Below are 21,652 nucleotides of genomic sequence, written 5' to 3'. Positions count from 1 at the left end.
TGTATGTACACCCGTGTATGTGCGAGACGTACCCCCACCCGTGAATGTACACCCGTGAATGTACACCCGTGTATGTACACCAGTGTATGTACACCCATGTATGTACGAGACGTACCCCCACCCGTGTATGTACGCGCTGGGGGTCCGCACCGTACATACACGGGTGGGGGTACGTCTCGTACATACACGGGTGTACATACACGGGTGTACATACACGGGTGGGGGTACGTCTCGTACATACACGGGTGTACATACACGGGTGTACATTCACGGGTGGGGGTACATCTCGTACATACATGGGTGTACATACATGGGTGGGGGTACGTCTCGTACATACACGGGTGTACATACACGGGTGGGGGGACGGTGCATACATACGGGGGCTGGGGGGGGACGGCGCGTATGCGGGCACATGTCTCCATGGTTGCTATATAAGTTCGCTCCGTACGGTGTTTTTTCCATACGGTTGTACAATCGGACGCACGGGACGGATCGTACTTGCGCGCTCGGACTACAGTTTTACGATTCGTACGGAAAATTGTCCGGGGACGTGTCGGACACTTTTCCCGACCCGAGGACGTGTCGGGGAATTTTCCCAATGCGATTCGTATGTATTTTTTCCCATACGAATCGTACTTGCCAGTTTGTACGGTACTTGTACGATTCGTACGGAAAAAAATCCGGATACGATTCGTACGGGGAAAATTTCTCCAGGATCGGAATCGGCACCATAGTGTGAGTGTAAAGGGTTTATTAACAAATTAATTCAAAATAAATCATGAATTCAGTAGGTATTAAAATGTAGCCATCATTATTACCCATTCGAATAATCCATACATTGATATTGCAAGACAAGATAAAATACCATATTACTAAGAATTACAACTATGGTAGAGAAAATACAACAAGCGCATTCCATAAAGGAAAATCCCTCAATCTAAATTAAAGAAGATTGGGTATAAAGGGCTCTTATTTAAGCAAGCAAGGTAAGGTGTCAGTTCAGAAAACCCACATGAAGGTTTCTGATGAGAGAAGAAGAATTCTTAAGCATGAAGCTTTAGCAATCAAGCAGTGGAAATTAACAAAGACTGGAAAGCTATTCTCAGCCCAAAGTCAGCAGGCTTCTCTAAGCTCTTCGCACATAGTTTAAGGTCTCTGGGGAAAAGGACTCTCGGAAAAGAAGTGTCTCTCTAGTCTAAGGTACATATGAAAATATAATTCTACAAAGCATTATTTATAACATTTCTCCCATTTCCCACTCCCATGAATGAATCAGTCTTTAGCAAACTCTGGGAGCAGGTAAACTCCCCAGTTTCTCATTTCTTCACAATGAGTTATGCAATAATGTCCTTGATTTGTTACTTTGAACAGATGTTGTGGTTCAGGCAGAACTACCTATGAGTCGCTTTTCCTGCCATCTCTTCTCCTCCTGGTGCGAACATCAATATAAATTGTCTAATACATAAGAAATGCCTATTCACTAGCTAACAGAAGGCTTCTGAAAAATTAGAGTAACTGCAGTGAAAGAGAAAAACATATTTTGCATAACAACATTTTAAATGAGAAGACAGGTCTCTTTGCCCTAATGTGTAAGGCAAACAATTAAATTGACATCAGCAGTTAGTCTAACTTATCAATGCAATTTGTTAATCTATGTGTGTATTTATAATTCCTAAATATGATTACCTTTTTAATTTCTTTGTGTTTATTATGTGTGTTTCATTCAGCATTGAAATTCTTTCTTTTCAGTTAAATTTATTTAATTTGAAAACTGAAGAAATTCAATGCCCTCTCAGATAGCTAGAAGCCACCACATTTTATCACAAATAAATCTTCAAGATGCACATCTCTTTTGCTTAGTCATCCATCTTTCCTTTTAATTTTTGCATCTCTTTCAGTTCCTAGTAACTCTCTCTTCCATTTCTATCTCTCCTCTCCTTTGCCTTTTTCTTTTTTCCTTTTTCTTCGCTAAATAACATCTGAGTTCCTTATATAAAGCAAATATGCATATTAGGCAAATGCCTATGATCATCAAAATATCCACTACCAAAACATCCAAGCCAGATACTTATAGAAGAACTCCTTTACATAAGGTTCCTAACACACTAATTGCTTCTAAGTTTTCTAGTTCAGGTTTTAAGTCCGAAATGTCCATTGCAAATTCTTCTATCATCTTGCTTTCATTTGGAATGTATGAACAGCAGTTTTTTGCCTTCAACATCTTATAGACTCTGCCTTTCTCTGCCAACAATATATCTAAAGCTAATCAGTCTTTCAAAACCATTGATATAATAACTACTAAATCTGTATTTACTGCAAGCAAAGTAATAAATGTACCAGTGGCTAATTTAGCCACTACTGTAGAAAGCTTTCTGATTTTCTCACCATTGAGGACTAATGCTAGTGGGGTAATAATTGCACCAGAAATATATCCCACTAATTGTGTCCCATCATTTGCACTACATCTATGTCTGTGAAATTGATTCATTGTTAAAGCTTCTATGCTATTCTACTCTACACAAATGATACATTTTAGGAAACAATAAAGCTAAATAACAAATACCTTCCCAATCAGCAGGCAAATGGAAAAATGTATCTTGCCCACATATAAAATATACACCAGGGATAACTGTTTCTTCCCCAGTTCAAATTTAACAGGCCCTCCAAGAATGTCAAATGTATTTTCCCAGATACTTTTCCTCATGTGTCTAGTTCTGATGTTATTTTTTCTTTTAGAAAAACTTAGTCTCCCTTTCTGTCCTCTATCTAATTTCAATCTGGGCTATACCATTTTATCTTGATATTCATCTTCCTCTTCTTTCCACACAGTCTTTAAGACATCTTCCTGCTTTGTTGCCTTATGAACATGTGAGATCTCCTTTCCCTCAAAAGCTTGGATACATTTATTTTCCAATGGACTCATTGAGCTTATCAAATGTTGTTCATATCCCTTAAGAGTGTCTATCTTTGTAAGGGACCTAAAGAAAAACCAAGCTGTTTCCATCTCCTTATCCTGTGGATGAGGATTAATTCTTTTGTGAATAGGAAATCATAGTTGGAAAAGTAATATTCAAAACGATTCTGACTATAGAATAAATAAGCAATATACTACAGGTATCTGTTCATGAAAGTGGAATATGATGTGGGTCACATCCTCAGTAGCTGAACCAGGTACATTTGGACAAACATAACAATCCTTAGCATCTACAGCGTATGTGTACTTCTGAACTAATCTAGAAGAAACATTTAATGTTAAACTCCCCTGTGAAGCATCTCTAAATGTAGCTTTTCATTTTCTCTCATCTATTGTATGTGCAGGTGATGTAGATGGAGGGATGGATCTAAATATCTTTGTCTCTGGGTGATATTAATACCAACTAAGAGGACTATAAATACTGGTGCAATAACTGGTAATCACTATTCTATATCTTACCTTGGTAAGGAAACATGTGTGTTTACAATCAGACCTTCAGTAGAACATAACAGCAGTTAGACATATTATTCTGGGTTTGTTTCTACATGTGCAAAATGAGAAAAATATTGAATGCTTATTTTGCTGTTATTTCATTCAGCTTATATTCAGAAGTCTTTGTGAGGCATCCCTAGCCCTAATCTGTCTTCGTCTAAGAATGTCAACCCTACTCTTCTACTGCTGCCTTGGGCCTATGGAATTCTGCTTACTTCTTTTTGTTTTATTTTCCTAAGCAATAATTCCTATCATAAGTTATCAGTAGTTACACGCTATTCAATTGTTCGGTTCAGACACAGTTCATAGCTCAAAGTATCAGTTATTTTTTAATCGAATTAGGCAGACATCAAATGAGTCAAGCTTATTTATAAATTTGTTTCAAGGTTTTGAATCTTGTGCTGGGATAATCAGGCATATCACAGAGGTTCAAGTGGCTCTGCTCTCCGTTCATTCAGGTCATAGGCTGTTGTATTAGGCAACCTATCTGTATTTTAATTCCATTCAGGTGCAAAATACCTGTCACAAAATGCTCTTGCTCTCTTACATCTCCTAGGAGTTTGTTGACCTTCCATATCACTTATACCACTAGATTAAATTTGTTCAGTGAATGTGTGTGGCATGTGTTCAATGGGCACACTAGATTTTAATTGCTTCCTGTTCTTTTGCCATTCCTCTTTCCATTGAAGTCTCTCACTTCCGACACTTGTTTCTTCATCAGTGTCATGCAACTGTGCTGGTTCTACAGTGTTCCCTCTTCATATTGCCGCATTACTCTGTGATATTTCAGAAATCTGGAGAGGTGAGGAACTCTGATGAATATCACCCCACTCTGGTCCTTCAGGACGTACGGCCACAGGAGGTCGCGGACCTGATTCAAATGTCACAAACTTATCACGTGAGCACCTCACTCTCTGGGTATAAGAGGTGTGAATCCAGTCTGGTATCCAACCACACTCCACTGCAGTGTTACTGATCAGGATCCCCTGATAGAGCCCCTTCCACTTTGGCTCCAAACAGGAATTTCAAATAGGTTTTTTATTAGAATCCATTGGCCGGGCGACGTTAGTAGGATTGCTGGTAACTTGGGATGGCAAATCTTCTCCCTCAATTCATTTGCTGGCATGTCAATCATCAGTTGCACAACTCCTCAGCTAAAACTCTAAATCCTGGATTGAACCAATTCTGTCCAATTGTTTCAGCATGGCATCCCTTCCAATGTGTGCAGGGCCATGAAAATGTATTGTCATGTGGAAATAATGGGCTATCAGGCAATACAGGTTTTCCATCAGCTGGGAGCCAGATCTCATTTGCTGTCCTAACACATCCAGCTTCTGCCCATCCTTGTTACTCTGCCTATGACACTTCTAACTGCAACTTTTGATTTCCTTCCAAGTATCAGCTATTGACAACAGAATCAAAAATGTGGTTTCCTCATCAGATTCATTTGCATATTCTAAGATAAATGCACATGTAACAGTTGCACAATATTATGCAATTGTTTCCGCTCCTGTGTGATATGCTTTGAACAACTCCAATTTCTTGTGGCAATTGTATTACTTTGATCATATATTCTCCATTCTAGATAGCAATCATTGCATATTCTTCTTTCCAGATACGAAACCAGACAAAGGGCCTGACTACGAGTACGGTGGTCCATAGGACCGCCATAGTTGCAGTGGTGATCCGAGCACTGCCACACTGCAGCACCTCCTGCCACATTCTGAGTGTGGCGGTCAGACTGCCACAAGACTGCTGCAACTGCTGGGGATCCATGATCCTGTGGCAGTGGTGCAGTGGTCAGAGGCAGCAAAATGCTGGCAGTGTTGCTGCAGCACAACTGAGCATATTACAAGTTGCCTGACTGTCATCCTGTCCAGGGTGGTGAGCCTGCCATGGAAAGGGTGGCAGTGAGGCAACTCAGTGGGCCCTGTTGCCTCAGAGCATAGGGGTGCATGCAGGGGGGCACATGTTGTGCCCCCCTGTATTTTTGTATCCCTAGTTCTGGCACAGGATGAAATGCACAACATGGTGCATTTCTTCCTGTGCAGGAACGTGCTTCAAAGCCATATTGACTGTCAGTAAATATTGTCACCCTCAATTGATCTGAAAGATTGCTCGAGTAAGAGCAACCATTTCTCCAACTTGAGCAGAGGTAACACTTCAAAGCCAGAGGGATTCTGCCACTTCTTGAATTGTGCAACCAGCTTAAGCTGCACTCAAATTCCCCTCATTTCTCTTTGGCATGAGCCATCCACAAATTGTACATAGTCAGGCTCCTCAAAGGATTCATCCTTAATATCAGGTCTTGGCTTGGTGCATAGGTCTGTGATATCAAGTCATGCACAACCTCTTTCTCATCAATTTCATTCCAGGCAATGGTAATAATGAAGCTGAATTAAGAGTATGACATTCTTTCAAAGTGACATTCTCTGCTGCCATAATCAATTGTTCATATTTTGTGAGACTACTGTTTGTCATAATTTGTGTTTTGGTTCATGTGAGCAAACATTTCATGGAATGAGTGACCATCACTGTAAGAGGATGTCCCATTGTCTATACTCTCTCTTTTCTCAATACTGAAACCAAGTGCTGTAACTGCTCTAGGGCAGCTGGGCAGTCCTGCAGCAAAAGGGGCTAGAGTAGTTGAAAAATATACCACAGGTCTTCGAGAGTCTTCATGCAATTTAGTAAGCACTGAAAGTGTGCAGCCCTCCCACTCACTGCAAAACAAAGTAAACATTTTACTGTAATCAGGTATTCCCAGTGCTGGAGCACAACAGATATTTTCTCTCAGCTCTAGGAATACCTTCAAGTACACGATGTCCATTGGAAGTGGATCTGGCATATCTTTGTGTGTCTCCCTTGGTAAAGGCTTTGTCACTGGGGAAAAGTTGGGTATCACCTGTCTACAGTAGCCCACCATTCCCCAAAACATTCTGATTTCTCTCTGCATTTTAGGTGGATTCATTTGCGACACCTTTTTTGTTCTTTTCTCAATGAGATGTCCTAAATATAGGATCTCTTTTTGAATATATTGCAACTTATTAAGGGATACTTTATATCCCTTCTCAGCCAAATTATTTAGCAAGGCAACCGTATCGTGTTTCCAGGCTTCTTGTGTACTTGATTCCACACATAGGTTGTCAATATACCACACAAGAACTGAACTTCAGGGCATTTCTATAGTCTTGAGATTCTTTTTCAAGATCTGACTAAAGATCTATGATATTTCTGTATAACCTTGTGGGAATCTGCACCATACCAAAACTCTTTTGAAATTTAAAAGGGAACAGAAATTGGCTGTCCTCAGGAAGTGGGATTGGGAAAACGTTTGGCAGAAATCCACTGCAGTTAATCACTCGGCATAACAGGGAATCTGAAACAATATTGTAGCTGGAGTTGGTACCACTAGATAACATGGGATGACTATACTGTTATTTTTTTGTAAGTGCTGCACAATTCTATATTTGCTGTTTGGCTTCTGTAGGCCCATGATCAGTGAACTGCAAAGACATCTGACTATCTCTCTGAAGGTTCCTTGTTGCAGCATTGATTCAATCACCAGAGTGATTCCAGCCACTGTCAGTGCTTGAACAAAATAACAAGTTGTAAATATCGGAAGATGGAAATATTGGGGAAAAAGTATCATGATACCAAAATATCGTGCTGCAGAAATATCGTGGTCAAGAATATAGTTTTTGAGGCAATATTGTTGTTAAGAATATCATTGTTGTTAATATCATTTTCAATAATATAGTTGTAAAAAATATTGTTTTTTTTAAATATTTTAATGTGTTTTAGTTCATATAATAATTTTATGTGTTACTATTGTTTGCATGATTATTTTTGTTAATATAGTTTGTAAACTTAAGTGATTTTTTTTTAAAATTTATTTACTAATAGTAACTTATAGTGTTGGGTCTATAAGGAGACAGAGTGGAAAGTTAATTGAGTAATAAATAATTATGATTTAAAAGAAAAGAAGTATGTGATTGATATGCAATATGTATATTATGTAATACTGATTTTTTTACTTATATTTTGAGAGTGGGTAGACACATTTGTGAGGGTATAGGTTGAGAAGTTAATTAGACAATAGTTAATAAACAATTTATTTTCAATTTATTATTATTCAATTGATTTTTTTAATAAGTAAATTGTGTAATAATCATATATTTTAAGGGTGCAGGTGTATAGGGTGGGAAGGTATTTAAGTAATAATTAATTAGCAATTAATTATTATTTATTGAATTGATTATTACTTATGTACATTAGGCAATATGGATTTCTTTTTGTTCTATTTTAGTTGCAGGTTGCTAGGTTTTTAGGGAATATGGTGGAAACTTAATTAAGGAATATTTAAAAAATGATGATTATTGATGTATACTTAAATATTCAATTGATTAATAATTATGTACAATGTGTAATAATTATATATTTTAGTTACAGTTTACATGTGGGCTGCTGAGTTTGTAGGGTGAGTAGTTAATTAAGTAATAATTAATGAACGGTAAATAATTGTTCATTTATTATGTAATTGATCATCAATTATGTAAATTGTGTTATACTTTAGTTATATTTTAGGTATAGTTTGCTCAGTTTGTAGGTGTATAGGTTGGCAAGGTAGTTAAATAATAATTAAATAACCATTACAATTTGATTGAAAATTGATCATTACATTGTTTAAAAAAAGGTTGATTGGTTAATTGTTTTTTATGTTATTTACATATTTACATATACATTTAAATGTATGTGTGTGTGTGTATATATATATATATATATATATATATATATATATATATATATATATATATATATATATATATAATGTTAAACAATAATGTCTATATTAAGAGTGTATTTTTTCTAATTGAATAGGGTTTTCAAATATGTACTGTGTTTGAAGTGAAGTAGTTTACCTACTGTTGCTTAGTCTGGAGTGGAAAAAGTACATTTAATCCCTCTGACGTCCAACGTTTTCCCCACTGTAGCACAGTTGAAGTGTGAATAGTAAATATTACCCCTTCAAAGTCCAACACTTTCCCTACCATTGCACAGACTGTAGTGGGAATTGTAAAAGTAAGCCCACTGAAGTCCAACACCTTCCCTACAGTTGCACAGATTACAGTGGGAATAGTAAATCTTATCCTGTGAAGTCCACCACCTTCCCTACTGTTGTGCAGGCTGGAGTGGGAATAGTAAATCTTACCATTTCGAAGTCCGAATCTTTCCCTCATGTTGCACAGGCTGGAGAGGGAATAGTAAGTTTAACCCCTCCGGAGCCCAACACTTTCCCTATTGTTGTGCTATTTGGAGAGGAAATAATGTAAATTATCCCATCTAAAGTCCTTTACTGCCTCTACTGTTTCATAAACTGGAGTGGGAATAAGATTAATCCCGGAATCTAATACATTACCTAATTTGGTTAGATATATTTATCATTAATAGTTGTTTATAATTTTAATTTCATAATGCTAGCTTAAATTTTTAATTCTTCTGAGATTTTTATATTATTTTTTGTAAATGTAATTTTTGTTTCTTTCGTTTTTTTAAATGTTATTTGTTTGGTAATGTATTTAATGTTTTGGAATTGTTTTTTATGTGTCATGTAAATATATACAGTAGGTAGTTGTAGTTAGTATCTAGTTTCCATTGGATTTTTTTTGTTTTGCTAATAACTTTGGAGCCGTTTGACAAACCTTCACACATTTTTCAAAACAAGTTTCCTAGTTACTTCAGCTGTTTTCTGGAAACTTTTGGGGTGATCCCTCAAGCGGGGCTAAACAAAGGGGTCCCAAAACACTTTTTCTCAATGTAATTTCCCATAGGGATTTTAGACCCAACTACAGCCCGAACTGCTAAACGAAATTACACCAAGTTTAGAAGAAAGCTAGATCTTGGTCCAGAAAGAGTGATTTTTTTAATTTGGTGTAAATCTGTTTAGTAGTTTTGGAGTTGTTAAAGTAAAAAGATTTATGTATATCTAGAGATTCGGATCCTCTGCAGATTCGGGTGGCTCTGCAGATCCACAATCCAACAGCAAGGCAGTGAGTAGCTGGCTGCAACCTGAACGGAAATTTGCAGCTGCTATTTTGTGCATCAAGACGTGGTTCCCAGGGGGCACAATAAAATGTAAAAGTGATAGAAGGGTCCAGGGTAGGGGTACCCTGACCCCATTAGACTGATGGAGGGGTCTATGAGGGACCCCTTATGGGCAAGAAATTGTCCAACAATGGGTTTTGCGTAGCTTGCGAGGATCTACGGATCCATCTGTATCCTCCACAATCCTCTCAGATTCAAGCGGATTCAGATGGCTCCATAGATCCAGACACCAGTTACAAAAAAATCATACACCCTCTCACAAACCCACACACTCTCTCAAACACCTACTTACACACCCATACAACTGCCAACACACCCACTTAAACTCACATACAGCCTCTCACACACCGAGTCACAGACCAACAATACCACTCACATACCCAATGACAGGCCCACTCAGCTACTCGCACATGCACTCAAACACCTACTCAAACATCCACTCATACACACCCTCACACAACCACTTACACACCTACTCAATCACTCATACACACACTCACAAACCCACACAGCCACTCACATGCCCACTTACAAACCCAACCAACCACTCATACACACATACAGCCACTCACACACCGACTCACAAACACACAAAACCACTCATAACCCTGCTCACATACCCACACAGACACTCACACAATCATTCACCCCATTCATGCACCCACACAGTCATAAACACAGTCACCCACACACCCTCACACAAGCAATGATACACTCATAGAAATTACAATAGCATCTATGTTTGTATTAAATGTGTTGTTATTTTAGTATTGAATAATGAAATATAGCTGGCAGACCACTTATTTGCCTAAGAATTTGTGACAGATCCATGGACCCATAAAATGAATTTACAAAAAGAAAGACTAGGTGCATTGCATTTATAGAAAGACTACATGTTACCTTACCTTTATTTGTATTTTAAAAATATATAATTAGAATGAATGTGTGAATGAAACATAATTATAAACTTGTGAAAATGTGTATTAGTGAACTGAACTTATGGGTCAAATTGCAGTAAAATTTAAATACAGGTTTTAGGGATGTTATAGGTAGGAAATAGCATTAAAAACCATAAAAATTCACTGAAAAAACAGAGCGTACAGGGACGTTATAGTTAGGAAATAGTATTAATAAAACCACAGAAATTCAGTGAAAAACCAAAGGTTACAGGGATGTTATAGTTAGTTGTAGATTTTACACACACAAAACCATAGAAAGGTAGCAGTTGTAGTTATCGCAAATACCTATAACTTGTGCGCCTAGGTAACTAAAACTTGTGCCCTTGCCATGCACTGCTAATTACCTCACAAATCATATCACTCATGACATCTTCAATGACATCTTCGATAATATCACTGCAACAATTGCAGGAAAAATATTGATGAGAAAACTGTGCATGGCAGGGTCACAGGTTATAGTTACATTAGGGCAAGAGTTAAGATAACTATAACTGCTGAATTTCTAGGGTTTTGTGTGTGTAAGATCTGAACCTAATTATAACGTCTCTGTAATCTTTGTTTTTGTCAGTAAACACACACACGCACATATATATATATATTCCTGGATGAATCAGCAAGCTGCTTCCGGTACGTGTGCTAATTTTCCTTTTATTTAGTAGCCAGTTCCAACATACTACATATAATAATATATAATGAAAACTACCACTCTTGAGGGAGCCCAAGACCCTGTCAGAGCGATATTAGCGTGTGGGCACAGGGCTTCCCATTTACTCACAAACTAACAAAAATACACTATAAGCACTGGCACAGAAGCACACACACTCTAAACTTATTGGGACTGAACCATTGAGAGTGACAACCAGCATTGGACTGGGTATTTACTGGAGTCAAATATAGCCTTGAAAAAGTCCTTGTTGAAAAATGACACATACAGAATCATCTATGGAATAAAAAGAAGAACATCAGCTACTTTTGAATTGGACATTCTTATCAAGGATTGCAATAATTTCAGTATGTGTGTGCTTCGGTGCCATTGCTTATTAAGTACTGGTCTGCTCTGCTTTAGCGGTACAGCGGTTGCACCCATGTTGGCTAAGTGCTGCCATCATGCGAGTACCACTGTAAAGAACTTCAGTTCATTTGTGGTTATGACTATTGGTTCTAGAACTTACTGCAGAATATAGTTGGTGGATGTGCATGCAATCAGGCTTAGCCACCTTCAATAGGTGTTTGTCATTAACAGACATACGCTGTACACCAAGATCCATGAAGCACCAGGCACTTTAATTGATTACAGAAGTGTGCAGTAGTTTGCTATCTCCTTCCTGAAGTGTTTCAGCTTCTTGCCTTGATTAAAGGGGAGCAGTCAATTATGAGGCTTTGGAATAACATGTAAATAAAGTCATCATGGGCGTGCCTTTACCTCTGTTAATATAGCACAATAGAAAACCAGTACTGGATTTTGTCAGGCTGCAGTGTGTTATTAAAACACTGTCCATACTTTACACTCTGAAGTCCTGTATTGTAATCTTAAATGTTCCTATAGCACACAATGTTCACTGCCCCTTATTCTGCGGCTTACCACACATGTGTCATTTTCATATGGCAGGATCGTCACGAATCGGCAATTGGGGATATTAATATCCCTTCTTGCTCCCTTGCAGGCCTCCATGTAATATTTACATTAGAATAATCCTCATCTTCACTTTGAGGATGTAGGCGTGTCAGGCCCCCCTCTGGCCCCAAGACTCTATCAGGGTGGTATCAGTGTTGCGGGCACAGGGCATACCGTTTACTCAAAAACTGACAGAAATACACTGTACACCAAGATCCATGGAGCACCAGGAGATTTATTTGGTTACAGAAGTGTTCGGTAGCTCACTCTCTCCTTCCCGACAGATTTCGGCTTCTTGCCTTGATCACAGGTGAGCAGTCAATTAAGAGGCTTTGTAATAACATGTTAATAAAGCCATCGTGGGTGTGACTTTACCTCTGTTAACATATAGCCATGGAAAACCAGTGCGGAATTTTGTTTGGCTCCAGTGTGCTATTAAATTACAGTCTATACTTCACACAATGAAGTCCTGGTAGGCACCAGCCACACCCAGGGGCGTGGTGCCATTAGTGGCATCACGTTCGGGAGCCCGGGTCACTTCCGGTCAGGAAAGTAGGAAGGGGAGTCGCCGGAAACACGGGGGTCCCCTTGGGATGCGTCACTAAGGTGCACAGGCGACCCCTCCCCAAAAAGTTAAAAGTCAGGGGCGAGAGGGGGGAAGACCTCTTTGTCCTTTCATCGCAGGTGCCTAGCGGATCGGAGCTGCATCAAGTTACACACCCAGGTGAGAGGGCCTCACAGGCATAGCAGAAGTGTTTATTTTAGTTCGGCTGTTGAAAGGGCTGGTTATCGCATTTGATTAGATGGGGTACTAATAACGCCAAGGTTCCCGTACTGTCCATCGCTCTATTTAGTTGTAAAATGGTCAGGTGGGACAATTGCTAAAAGTGGGCTGCATCGGGTTGGAAGATTGCTCCGTAGCATCGGAGGCCAGGGAAGAGTATGAGGGAAAGGAGCATGGCTGAGCGGTCGTAGCAGCATGTTTACGGGCAGTCTCTTCGAAGGCATCGGTTCGAGTCCCACTGCTGGCAATTATTTGAATAGGCGCGTTGGCGGCCGGCGCGCGCTTTGATGTGCACGAGCCCTGTGAATAAGGGCGGGGGCAAGATGAGAAGGCAAACGGGGGAAGCGGAAGATGGGTAGTAACGCGCGGTCAGCGTTGGGAATGGAGCACATTTTTAATACAAGTGTATTCCATTTGAAAATGAGTACAGAGGGGGCCGGGTGCATGGGTTCAGCTTGGCCCGTGAATTCAAACGGGTGTTCGGCGCTCGGGAGGCAAGAGCGTTTTTGGGGAAAAGCATGTGCATCCAACTTGCCAATAAAGAAACAAACTGGGCACAGACGCAACATAGCCCGTATAAAGGAACGTGTGGCTTTTAATGGCAAGCGCGGGCAAAATATGCAAGGCAGGAACGGACTAACAAGGGTATACCATCCAATTAAACAACAATAAACCTGTATTGGTTCTTTGTCTGTGAGTTTCCCGCACAGGTGAGAATACTGGAAAAGGGCAAACGCTGTACATGGCACACGCTGTGTGAACAAAGAAAGGGCATGTGGTGTTGGGGGGGCCTACCCGGTATTGCACGGACGGCGGAGGCTCAGTTGGCAGGCATGGAAATTGGGGCACTTGGCTAGTGAGTAGGCTGAGCGCCCCTACAGGGGGGGATTATAATGCATGGCGCTGCAAGTTGTAAGCATGAAAACTCCCGGGGCACTCGGCTAGTGAGTAGGCTGAGTGTACCTGAGGGGGGTGGTGCAATTGGGGTGCACGGAGTGGCGAAAAGCTTGGGGAGCGTGAGTCGCAAGGCACATCAAGTGGGCAAATGTGAAGTGGTAGTGGCCAATGTTTAACTATATTTTGTTTATCTAGCAGGCAAGATGCCACCAAAGCACGCTTGGGGGACAAGGAAGCCCCAGCTACCATAGAAGAATTCCGGTCGTTGTCATCGTTGTGGGAGGTCTCAAAGAAAGGAGGTATCGATTGGGCGCTTCGGACATTATCGCAGGGTGCTGGAGCGAGCCCACAGTAGGAGGCTCCGTCATCCAAACGCACAAGGCAGATGCCTGAACGTTTCAAAGACGCGCGGCAAGATAAGAGCAAAAGAGTTGCGGAATTGCAGGCGAGCACCTCAGGTGAGGCAGTGGCTGCGGACCAGCCCCTGTTGATCACAGACAATAATCAGGCTTCTGGCACAGCTGCTCAGAAGGGTCAGATGAATGTAGAGTCTCTCCCAGTGGGGGGGCTTCCACATAGCACGGTGCTCCCCGTGATACCGCCACCAGTAGCGGCAAATACTCCACAAACCTTGCCGGCTCCTGCTCCAGTAGTAGTGCATCAAGGCAGTGGGGTGGCTCAAGTGTTGGTACAGTCCAGGGGGTGGCACAGTCTCCCATGATGGTCGCCGTGACTTCACAGGGACCGGCCAATAATACGGGATTCCCAGGGTTAGGGACACTCCCACCAGCACAGCCGGCACCCCCCACGGCGGTGGTCTTGGTGCAGGCCCCTCTGTCACAGAGCCCGGTGCTTATTGGTTCTGCGTCGCCTGCTGTAACCCCATCAGCGGGTATTACATGGCACGTGCTAGTGGAAACCAGAGAAAATATTTTCAGGGGTAATTCATAGATGTATTTGACCTTATCAATGTGGGAGCGGTGCCAGGGAAGATCAGGGCAGGCAAGGAGGGCGAATTTAAACAGTAAAAATTTTGGGTGGAATGGTCAATCAAGAATTGGGTTACTGGTTTTGCTATCTACACTGCAATTATGGTAGAACGGTTCCCAGCTTTGGAGGCCCAGTTCATTAGCTACATGTCAATGATCCACGGGGCAGCTTCTGAATTCCAGGGCACGGCCTGGCGGCAATACTACAACAAATTTAGGCAAATGAAGGCGGTTAGGCCAGAGGTTGCATGGGGTCAGAGAGAGATCAACATAGGACATGCTGAATTCTACTCGGCAGCGCCAGTTACCAGGCCAGCTCACTCCTTTCGAGGGGATAAAGGGACAGGGGACAAGAAACAAGCTTGCTGGCAGTTTAAAAAGAATGAATGCAGTAGGGGTCGGCATGCAAGTTCAGGAATATATGTTCCTTCTGTGGAATACAAGGGCATCCAGAGAACAAGTGTTACAAGAAAGTTGGGAAACCTAAAGAACAACATACCCCTGCCCACGTTCAGAACAGTGGTCACCCTGCTCAGTCATCATAAGAAACCACCAACTCCCATACATCTGCATGTCCTTTCCCACTTACTCAGTAGATACTAGAGGAAGGAAGAGGCTCAGCTTTTATATCAAGGTTATAAGTTTGGTTTCCATATTCCATCTAGCGCTCTGCCTTCTGCAGTTCCACCATGCAATCAGCGCTCAGTTTTGCAAATCCGGAGGTGGCTAGGGAAAAAATTATGAAAGAGGTAGTGCTGGGGATGGTGGCTGGGCCTTTCCAGCAATTAGCATGGCAAGACTTAGTGTGTTCACCACTGGGCCTCGTGCCAAAGAAGGAGGCGGGGAAAATACCGCCTGATTCATAATCTATGAAGTCCACCGGGGTTGTCAGTCAATGACAAGCTCGATCCAGAATTATGCACAGTGCGCTACACCACTTTTGACGCAGCAATTCAGAAACTGCAGAAACTAGGGGAAGGCGCTCTGATGGTAAAATCCGACATTGAAACTGAATTCTGCCTCCTTCCGGGGCACCCAGAAGACACTAGGTTACTAGGATTTATGTTTTTCATGGATCTATGGATACCAATGGGGTGTTCCATTGCCTGTGTGGTTTTTGAAACATTCAGTCGTTTCTTGGAATGGGCAGTTCAACATCTCGTGTCTTCACGAGATGTGGTGCATTATCTGGATGATTTCCTTTTCCTGTGTCCACCTGGCTCTCCAGCTTGCGGAATTTTGTTAGGCTGCAGTGTGCTATTAAGTCACAGTCTATACTTCACACACTGAAATCCTGTATTGTAATCTTAAATGTTTCTATAGTGCAAAATGTTCACTGCCATTTACTTGGCGGCATACCACATGTGTAATTTTCGTATGGCACCAGCATCATAAATCTACAATTGGGGATAATAATCTCCCTTCTTGCTCCCTTGTCTGCTTCCATGTAGTATTTACATTAGGATAATCCTCTTCTTCACTTTGTGAAATGTAGGCAGGTCAGGCCCCCAAATGTAAAACACCATGAAAGCTTCCCTTCTCGAGGGGGCAGAAGACCCTGTAAGGGTGGTATCAGCGTTGCAGGGACGGGGCGCCCGGATTACTCACAAACAAACACAAATATGATGTACACCAAGATCCATAATGCACTAGGCACTTTATTTGGTTACAGAAGTTTGCGGTAGCTCGCTCTCTCATTCCAAACGTGTTTCAGCTTCTTGCCATGATCACAGCTGAGCAGTCAATTACAAGGGTTTGGAATCACATGTAAATAAAGCCACCATGGTCGTGATTTTACCTTTGGTAATGTAGCGCCTGAGAAAACCCAGTGCTAGATTTTGTCAAACTGCATTGTGTTATTAAATTGCAGTCGACACTTCACACACTACAATCCCGTATTTTAATCTTAAACATTCTTATAGCACACAATGTTCACTGCCCCTTACTTGGCGGATTACCACACATTTGTCATTTTCATAAGGCACCATTGCCTCCAATCTGCATTTGGATATACTAATATCCCCTCTTGCTCCCTTACCTGCTTCCACTTAATATTTATATCAGGAGAATCCTCTTCTTCACTTTGTGGATGAGGAGGGTCGTTTCCCAAATGTGAAACACCATGAAAGATTCCCCTCTTGAGGGGGCCCATGTCCCTGTCAGGGAGGTATCAGCATTGCGGGCACAGGCTACCCGTTTACTCACAAACAAACAGATGCTGTACACCAAGATCCATGAAGCACCACATGTTTTATTTGGTTACAGAAGTGTGCGGCAGATCCCTCACATTTCCAGAAGCATTTCTGCTCCTTGACTTGATCACAGGTGAGCAGTCAATTATGAGGCATTGGAATTGGAACTGCGTGTTAGTAAAGCCATCATGGGTGTGACTTTAACTCTGTTAGCGTAGCGCCATAGAAAACCAGTGCTCGATTTTGTCACGCTGCAGTGTGTTACTAAATCACAGTCCACACTTCAGCGCCGTAGTCCTGTATTGTAATATTAACCCCTTCAGCGCTGCGCGGATTCCCCCGCGGTGCTGAAGGGTTCGAGCGCGGGCGGGGCCATGACGGAACGGTTCCGTCATGAGCACAGCTCAACCGATGCTCATGACGGAACCGTTCCGTCATGAGCATGGAAGGGGTTAAACGTTTCTATAACTTCACACTCTGCAGTTCTGGATTGTAATCTTAAATATTACTATAGCACACAATGTTCACTGCCCCTTATATAACAGCTTAGCACATGTCTCATTTTCATAAGGCACCATTGTCACAAATTGACAGTTCATGCCCCAAATGTAAAACACCATGAAAGTTTCCCCTCTTGAGGGGGCTCAAGACCTGTCAGGGCGGTATCAGTGTTGCGGGCATAGGGCGTCCCGTTTACTCACAAAAAAACAGAAATACGCTGTACACCAAGATCCATTGATTACCAGGCGCGTTTTCTGGTTACAGAACTGTGCGGTAGTGTCCTCTCACATTCTAGACGCATTTCAGCTTCTTGCCTTATTCACAGGTGAGCAGTCAATTACGGTATTATACATATGAATGTGATTTTTGTAGTAGTAAATGTGAAGAATAAAGAAAAATATATTATACCCTAAAATATGTATTTTAGTATTTGTGTTATATTTTTTATATACTTATATAATATATATGAATTATGAATATATGCATATATGTGAACAGAAACACATACATATAAATGTATGTGTGATTATATAAGTATATATTTATATATATAGTATTAAATATTAGTAATATTTAATTAATTGACACTATATTAATGTTATATAATAACATATTTAAGATGTACTGCAATAAAATATAGTTATATTAATAAACAATCTTTTTGTAGGTCTTCTAAGGATATTTGCATGAAACAATATTATTTTTTTCAATATTTTTGTACTTACCATTAAAAGGATAGGGCCACGATATTTTTGTAGTTTATATTTTTCACACAATATTTGTGTTACACAATGTTGTTGGTTTCGATATTCTGTTTCAATATTCTGTCAATGATTTGTCAGTGATCCATCACTGCTTCGGGTGTGAGCTTGTCTGATGCATTTTTGGAAATTCAACATTTGGTTTAGTCATTATTCAAATCGGTTCTACACCTTTAATGAGTTTGATATCTTTTCATGAAAATTCTCATATTTCAGGTTTCACAATGTCTCACAAATTGGAGGGTAATTCCTTTACCGTCCTCACGGGGAAAACAAGCTGTTTTTTGTCTGTACACTGCAAATTCAACATCTTTGTGTATTTCAAACTTGAAACTCTCCGGTGTACAGTAAATTGTGCAGTTTAATTTGGACAAAAGTTCCCTCCCTAACAGATTTACAGGATATGAATCACAAACAACAAACTGATCATCTTCTTCAAACTAGCCTATTTTTCCACGGCGCTTCTTTGAAACTGGATTAGGTACTAGCTTGTTTGTGATGCCTACAACTTGGGTATTCTTTCCCAACAGGGGTAGGTCAGGGACTTCTGCTGTTCTAACAGTGGAAAGGGTAGCTCTTCTGTCAATCAAAAATACCACTTGGTGGCCATTTACCTCACCTTCTAAAATGAACTACTCTGATCTACCTCTAAGACTGCGCTAAGTATGCAATCTAACTCCCCCCTCAGGCACTGTCATTGCAAATTGTCAAAGTCAAAGCTCTTGTGCTCAAACATAGGGAAATGTTTAAATGGATTCTGATTTTGAAAAGGATTTAGGTTTGTTCTTTGAGCTTGATGCACGTTAAAACTGGGGTACTCACAATCTTTGGAGCCAAAATGCAAAACAACTCCAACTCTATAACAAAAGCTCCTCATAGATGATTGTGTTGCACAACCCTATTGATACAGACACACTTCCACCACAGCAAATGCCTTCAGAACCACCAAACTCCTTCAGTATTCAAGGTTGGGCCATGGACTTTAACCCTTTAAGTGTGCCCGTCGGCCAACGGCCGTCGCGAGCACTACCTCAGTAGTGCTGTGCATGTCCGTTGGCCGACGTGGCCCCGCCCACATAATGGAACGCCCCGCACTGCGGCAAATTTATCGCGGTGGGAAACGGGTTAAGGACATGAGCAATTCTAAACTGTGGAAAATGTAATACTTTTGACTCATTTTCTCCTGTGACATTAACCGTCACTCTGCTACCACTTGCCAGAGTGGAGATTCTTATATCTTAATTGTTGGGTCTAATTATCAAATAACCCCCTCCACTGGTCATATGGCCCTTTATTAGACGACAGGGAGAGATGATAAAGAACTATCATTCATAACAACTACCATGAACATTGAAGTCCAACTGGAGCTTCACAGGAATAGACAAAGAGATTTAGTGTGAGTTTAAATGGTTTATTCGCAAATTAATTGAAAATCAATTATTAATTCAGTAAGTAATGCAATTTATACATCATTATTACAGATTCAAAAAATCCATAAATGTATACTTTATGACAAGATAATATACCACATTAGTAAGAATTGCAAACAGGATAGAGAAAATGCAACAAGTGTATTCCATAAAGGAAATCCCATAATTCTAAATTAATGAAGAGTGGGTATAAAGGGAATTTCTTTTCAGCAAACAAGGTGCGGTGTCAGATCAGAAACCCAATTGAAGGGGCGCTGATGAGAGAAGAAGAATGCTTAAGCGTGAAGCTTTAGCACTCAAGCAGAAAGTAGCAAAAACTGGAAAAGTATTCTCAGCCCAAAGTCAGAAGGCTTCTCTAAGATCTGCCACTAAGTTGTGCAGCAGCTATCCACACCTAGTTGAAGGTCTCTGGAGAAAATGGCTCTTGGAAAAGAAGGGTCTCTATAGTCTAAGTGTTGGACAGGCCACACGAAGGGCTTGCGCCCTCCCCGCATGACAGGGCCCAAGCCCCGGCCCCCCAGGCGCGGCCCACGAGAATCACCCGCACCCCGTCGCCCGACGGAACTCCTGCCCTCGGATCTCCCTGTAGCACGGGCCCAAGCCACCACCGGCTCCCTCGGCCGGGTCAAGCCGCCATCTTGGGCCCTGCGCCACGAGGCCGCGTGGCCTCCCCCCGACCCTAACCCTGGGCCTGGCCGGCCCCGACATCCCGGCACCACCATCCACCCAGGAGGTGAGCGGATCACTTGGCAGGTCAATGGGAGGACGAAGTGCCAAGGACTCTCCCCCGCCAGGTGACGATCGCCTCCAGCTCCCCCCAGGCACCGGCTCCACCCCCCGCTGGGTGTCTGGACACCTTCATCCCGGACCCTCCGACCCCCAAGTGCGAGGGTCCGGACATCAAAGGGCACCTGCCCTATAACTGGAGCAGCTGCGGAGCAAGAAGGCAGTTGTATCCTGGAGTCGAGAGACACCGAGAGAACTCAGCCTTGACGGACTACTGGCGCTGCCGTAGCCCTATCTTGTGATCTATCGTCCTGCCTGCTGGCGCTGCCGCGGCCTTCTGCAACATCCATCCTCGTCGGGACCTGCTGGCGCTGCCGCAGCCCGTTGTAACGACCATCTTCACCGGGACCTGCTGGCGCTGCCGCGGACCGTACATCGACCATCTTCTCTGGGACCTGCTGGCGCTGCCGCAGCCCGTGTATCGACCATCTTCACTGGGACCTGCTGGCGCTGCCGCGGCCCGTACCAGCTAGACCACCTAAGCTCGAGGATTGTGAGCTACCCACCACACCACCTCAACTACCAGACTGGTAACCAGACTGTCCCGCTACCCCCTTTTCCCATCTTGAGAGACTTGAATCGAGGGGACCCCTGAGTCCAGACCTCCTTGTACCTTTTCATCGTACCTTAAGAAGTGCTTATAAAGAACGCTAACTCATCTCCTTGTGTGGTATCTGTCTGTGGGGGGGAAGTTATTTGTCTGTACGATCGCTGGAGACGGCTCTCCCCGGAGACCTCTCCCCTTGTCCTCGGCCGACCCTCCCGGTCCGTCTAACATTGGTGGCCAGCGGCGCGATCCGAATCAACGCGTAATCGTACAGAGAGTAGCTCACCCCACGACAAAAACACGATGTCAGCTAAAGATAGCGGTTCCACTGAAAAGTTCCAAATGGATAAGTTGGAAGAGTATAACCACCGCGAACTTAAACAATTCTGCATGGAACTAGGCATTGCTACCACCGGCCTGAGTACCAAAGAGGATTTGAAGCGCGCCCTTGAGACGTGGGCAGAAACTGGGATCACCGGATCCTCCGTCCAAAACAGTGTCGCACCAGAGGGGAACGCCACGGCTCCCGAGGACAGGGGAACGGGTCTCTCGCAGGAGGAGATCCAGGAAAGAGAAAGGACCAGATTACACGAGTTGGAAATGGCACGACTCAAGATGGA

The sequence above is a fragment of the Triturus cristatus genome, chromosome 11, assembly GCF_964204655.1.
Source record: "Triturus cristatus chromosome 11, aTriCri1.1, whole genome shotgun sequence".
Taxonomy (NCBI): Eukaryota; Metazoa; Chordata; class Amphibia; order Caudata; family Salamandridae; genus Triturus; species Triturus cristatus.
The sequence above is the reverse complement of the archived record's forward strand: the minus strand, read 5'-3'. Positions refer to the sequence as shown.